Source organism: Lagenorhynchus albirostris, chromosome 5, assembly GCF_949774975.1.
Source record: "Lagenorhynchus albirostris chromosome 5, mLagAlb1.1, whole genome shotgun sequence".
Classification (NCBI taxonomy): Eukaryota; Metazoa; Chordata; class Mammalia; order Artiodactyla; family Delphinidae; genus Lagenorhynchus; species Lagenorhynchus albirostris.
In genome coordinates, this window is record NC_083099.1 from 74,104,180 (window position 1) to 74,110,297 (window position 6,118).

Here is a 6,118-nt window from a genome sequence, read left to right on the forward strand (position 1 = left end):
ACTGAAGGTTTCCAAGTACATTTTAAAGGGAAAAAAATGCAAAATAAAATGGAAAATAGTACCAACCTCAAATATCAACCTCAAATATATGAGCTGACAATTCACCTTCATTCTCTGGAGCACATCCTGTTCCAGTGTGCAGAGCTCCATATTTTTATTTTATGATTCTGGCCCTAAAGTGATTGCCCTGAGCTTAGGGTTCCAAAGTAAAGAAAGTGGATACAGCTTGTCAAATAGGAGCTGTGGTCAGAGCTGAATGTAGGTTGGAGTGGCGTCTGTAGTGGTTGCTGGGAGGACCTACTATGTGACCAGCAGAGTACGGCCATGACTGACCAAAGCATGTTTGAAAGCATTTGAAAAGGCTTTATCTATGTTTTGTTTTCTAACACTGCCTACCAATTCATAAAACCTCAATCAATATTTGCTCAAGTGCAGGGTGGTAGAAAGTCGAAACAGTGGGCAAAGTAACAGGGAGAAAACTTGCAAGTTGATATTTAACTTTGAGCGAGTCATTTGTCCTGTTCACTAGAAAGACTTATGCTCTGAGAAAGGAGATGAATTAAGACTGTGGTTTTCAAACACAGGTCGTAGCCCACTGAGAAATCAATTTAATAAGTTGAAATCAGCATTTAAAAAAATTAAATAGAGGGGCTTCCCTGGTGGCGCAGTGGTTGAGAGTCCGCCTGCCGATGCAGGGGACACAGGTTCGTGTCCCGGTCCAGGAGGATCCCATGTGCCGCGGAGGGGCTGGGCCCGTGAGCCATGGCCGCTGGGCCTGCGTGTCCGGAGCCTGTGCTCCGCAGCGGGAGAGGCCACAACGGTGAGAGGCCTGCGTACCACACACACACAAAAAAAATAGAAATAGAAAATTTCTATTTAATTTAAAAAATTAAATAGAAAATTCCAGACTGCTTTGCACACAGCAAGGGTATTATTAATGAAACTTTTGCTTATTTCATGTGAATACACACACATACCCATACACACACACACACACACACACACACATGCACATGCACATACACACATGTGTATACTGGATTGTGCTGTAAAGTGAACATTTTACCATGGAGCACAGTCAAAAATGTTTGACAAATGCTGACCTAAGAGAACCTATTTAGCATTTGGGCCACAGAGAGGACCCCAGAAAAAGCAAATGATTTTGGATCCTCTATTACTGAGTTGACAGATTAATGTATTTTTATAAATTGTGATAAAATATACATAACATAAACAGACTAACGTTTTAAAATGTAAGGGAAAAAGCACTAAATGCCTTTGTCTAAAAACTAAAAACCTCCCACCCCCAACTTGTATCATCTTAAAGGTTTGAGTTTACAATGCTGTCCCCCTTCTCCCATCCCCCTTGTTTTTCCTCCTAGGACTAGGACCAGGACTAGGTTCCTGGTCTGTATCTCCCGGAACAGGTGTATGTTTTGATTTTGATCTTATGGGGCAAGTAGCAAAAGTCCCCTCTTGTACCTGTGACTGAGTTAGAGAGGAGAGTGTGTTTACATTCAATTGTACTCTTACATTACAAAATAGATTGTTAAAAAGCAGGTAATTAACTAGAATCTAAATAGGCATGTAATTTGGAACAAGATTTAGAGAACTACAGTGTGCCTTGGTGAGCATACCAGTCTTACCTTCCTTTTCAGATCTGGGCAGTTGTCTGTCACAGACCCTGACTCACTTTTATTTTTGCTTATGTTTCATATTTGCATCCTTGTTTTTTGTCCTTTAAGTACAAATTGTTTCCCCAGCTACATTGTTTGCCTTTTCAGGGGTACAGATTCCTTTCCTATCTATTTACGTGTCTTTGCCAGACACACAATACTATTCAATAAATGTAATTGTATAAATGCAGTAAATGATAATTGATTACTTTTTCTTCTCAGCCATTATCAATAACTGAGTCATTTTTACTGGAATCAGGCAGTCAAATGCCATTGAAGACAACTTTTCCTTTTCTGGAGCAATAACCTCATTGCTAGTTGCTTAGAATTTCTCAGTTTCCAGGCTCTTCCCCCTCAGGCAACATTTACTCACTTGGCTTGGGCTCTGAACTAGCTGCACCTTGTATTTGTATAACTGTGTAGTTAAAGGAGCTTTACTGCTTTTTAATTCACTGGTGAAGGACATAAAGGGATGTTATCTTCATGTGGCCAGTGGGGAAACTGAGGCATAGAGCCATTAAGCCCATGGTTCTGCAGCACAGTTGGTGACAGCTCTGGACTAGTTGCTGACTTCGAGGCTGGGGCTCTTTTCACTACATCAGTGGCTTCTCTGCTTTGTTTTTCCCTCCTATTCCTCCCTCACTAAATTGGAAGATTCCTGTTTTCATCTCAAGGTGAAGAAAAAAGAGAGGGAGGGAGAATTGTGCAGCTGATGATTTCTATAACTCTTTTCCACCAGTGATTTCCCTGAGGTATTTACATAGAGTAGGATTTTTAATACACACCACAGGCAAGCCGGTCTCCTCTGGCTAAATACCTTATTTCTTCCTCATCAATCCAAGTCTGGCCTGAAGACATCTTCCATGTTACTTTCCTGCCTGATCCTGCTCCATCCCACCCAGACTGACTCAGTGAAGAGGCTACTCTGTGCCAGTTTACTGTGTGTTTTTTGTTGTTTTTTTTTACATCTTTATTGGGGTATAATTGCTTTACAGTGGTGTGTTCGTTTCTGCTTCAGAACAAAGTGAATCAGTTATACATATACATATGTTCCCATATCTCTTCCCTCTTGCGTCTCCCTCCCTCCCACCCTCCCTATCCCACCCCTCTAGGTGGACACAGAGCACCGAGCTGATCCCCCTGTGCTATGCAGCTGCTTCCCACTAGCTATCTGTTTTACGTTTGGTAGTGTATATATGTCCATGCCACTCTCTCGCTTTGTCACAGCTTACCCTTCCCCCTCCCCACATCCTCAAGTCCATTCTCTAGTAGGTCTGTGTCTTTATTCCCGTCTTACCCCTAGGTTCTTCATGACCTTTTTTTTTTTCTTAGATTCCATATATATGTGTTAGCATATGGTATTTGTTTTTCTCTTTGACTTACTTCACTCTGTATGACAGACTCTAGGTCCATCCACCTCACGACAAATAACTCAATTTCGTTTCTTTTTATGGCTAATATTCCATTGTATATATGTGCCAAAACCCTGCAGAAAGTAGGCATAGAGGGAACTTTCCTCAACATCATAAAGGCCATATATGACAAACCCACAGCCAACATCGTCCTCAATGGTGAAAAACTGAAACCAGTTCCACTAAGATCAGGAACAAGACAAGGTTGCCCACTCTCACCACTATTACTGTGTGTTTTTAGGAGACTGCACCTGCCTTATCTCACTTAAACCCACAGAAAATCTGTGAGGCAAATATTTTTATTCCCATTTAAGAGCTGATAAAACCCAGGCTCAAGAAAGTTGAAAACTCCAGTTCCTCAAGTCCAGGTTTTGTGCTCTTTTCCCAGATCTCCAGGGCTTTTATTTATTTACTTGCTTGTTTATTATTTAAGCACATCGTACATTCCTCTCCAACCTCCAGTTTCCTTTATGCAAAATTCTAGCATACATGATTTAAAAAAATTTTTGTGTACCTTTTGGAAGAACCGCAAGAATTTTAGGTCCACTGTAAGGTAAGTCTTGTGTAACAGCCTGTGGAAAGTTGGAAATTGAATAATGTCCATTTCAGTTATGCTGGATAGTTTAAATAAAGTTACCAAAAATTTATTTCATTGCAAGCAACCAAGTTACTGGGTCTCCAGAAGTGGGAGCCAATGCTATGTAATAATGGCAACAACAACAATGAAAATCAGATTTAAAAAATAAAATCTTTGATCATATGTATGGAATACGAGACAAAGCAAAATTGCCTCTCAGTATGTATAGATACTACAAACAATAAATGCTGGAGAGGGTGTGGAGAAAAGGGAACCCTCTTGCACTGTTGGTGGGAATGTAAATTGATACAGCCACTATGGAGAACAGTATGGAGGGTCCTTAAAAAACTAAAAATAGAATTACCATATGACGCAGCAATCCCACTGCTGGGCATATACCCAGAGAAAACCATAATTCAAAAAGACACATGCACCCCAATGTTCATTGCAGCACTATTTACAATAGCCAGGTCATGGAAGCAACCTAAATGCCCATCGACAGACGAATGGATAAAGAAGATGTGGTACATATATACAATGGAATATTACTCAGCCATAAAAAGGAACGAAATTGGGTCATTTGTAGAGACATGGATGGACCTAGAGACTGTCATACAGAGTGAAGTAAGTCAGAACGAGAAAAACAAATATCATATATTAACACATATATGTGGAATCTAGAAAAATGGTACAGATGAACTGGTTTGCAAGGCGGAAATAGAGACATAGAGGTAGAGAACAAACATATGGACATCAAAGGGGGAAAAGAGGGGTGGGATGAATTGGAGATTGGGATTGACATATATACACTAATATGTATTAAATAGATAACTAATGAGAACCTGCTGTATAGCACAGGGAACTTCACTTTGCTGTACAGTAGAAACTAACACAACATTGTAAAACAACTATACCCCAATTTAAAAAAAAAAGATTCTACAACAAAGCAAGACAAATTTATTTTCATCTACTTGAAATTGCAGAGGAGGGAGATCCTGCAAAGCTTCCAGGGAGAAAGGGATAGTGAAGGGAATGTAATTGCACAGTATCCGTTATTACTAATAAAAGCATGAAAATAAACATATAATTGACACGCTTTTTAGTGTCTTCTTTATTGTTTCATTTTGCTGAATGTAAACTTTTAAATTTGGATTTTCATAGGTTCCATCCTGACCTCCAGTCTCCTAAGTCTATTTTCTCCACGTGGTTATAAGATTTTCACCTGGATATTAGCATTCTTTTCTTTTCTTTCCTTTTTAAGGTCCCACCAGTCTGGGAAAGCGAAGGGACTCAGGACCTACTGTCAGAATTTCAAGTTGGCCCCATCACAGCGAATCCATCCCATTCCCTGCTTTAACTTTCTCCTGTGTAGAGCCACTAAGGTGCAGCGATATTCCTACTTATAAGATTTTAAAATATTTCTCCTTGGGGAGAGATTTTAGGGCGGCGGGCACACCCCTCTGTACTTCCTCATTTCGGCGCGTAATAAGTGGAAGCGCAGAAGCCCGAGGCCGGGAAACGGATTTGGATTTCAAAGGACTATTGTGCCTCCCTCTGGGCTCTGACCTGGAAAGCGCTTTATCTGTAACCCTTTTATGGCCCCAGACGTATTCTCGCTTCCTGGCTATTTGTAAACTTGTCTAATCTCGCTCACAGGACTGTAGGTTGCCGACCAAAGGGAGGGAGAGGGTGAGAATGTTTGTAAGAGTTTAGAAAGTGATAACAATCCCATTTTATTTATTTATTATGCATTGCACAATCCTATAATAACAATGACAGTGTACATGAAAGTTCTTCTACAATTCTATCACCCTAATAAATCGCTTGTTTCTATTTTATCTTCCATTTCCTCGTGCATTAAAACATTCTGCAAAGCTCTGTGCCAGCCTTAGGGATTCACGGGAAACTTTTACACATCCTAAATGCAAATTTGCATTGTTTTTTTAAAAAAATTATAGTTGATTAACAAATATTGTGTTAGTTTCAGGTGCACAGCAAACTAATTGGTTATACATATATATGTACATATCTATATTCTTTTTTTGACTCTTTTCCATTATAGTTTATTACAAGATATTGACTATAGTTCCCTGTGCTATTCAGTTGCATTTTGCTTTTATTTTTCCTTTTTACTTATCCTAAGTATTTCTGATGCTGCAAAAATATTCACAACATGGCTTTAGTGACTACCTAATATTCCATCAACGACATACACTTTAAAGTGTTATTTCAGTTTAAGTATCCAGCATTTACGAATAAACGCTAACACCCTTTGACCTTGCACTGCAGGGCCAGAAGACCGGTCAAGGTTAGACGGAGGGCTCCGGGAGGAAGGGCTGTCGCCCGCGCGCCAGCCGGCCAGCCGAGGACGCGAGGAGGAAGCTTGGTGCGCCACCCCCTCGACCCCTTCCGGCACCTGCAGTCTGGCGCCTTTTCCCTCCGACCTCGGTTCC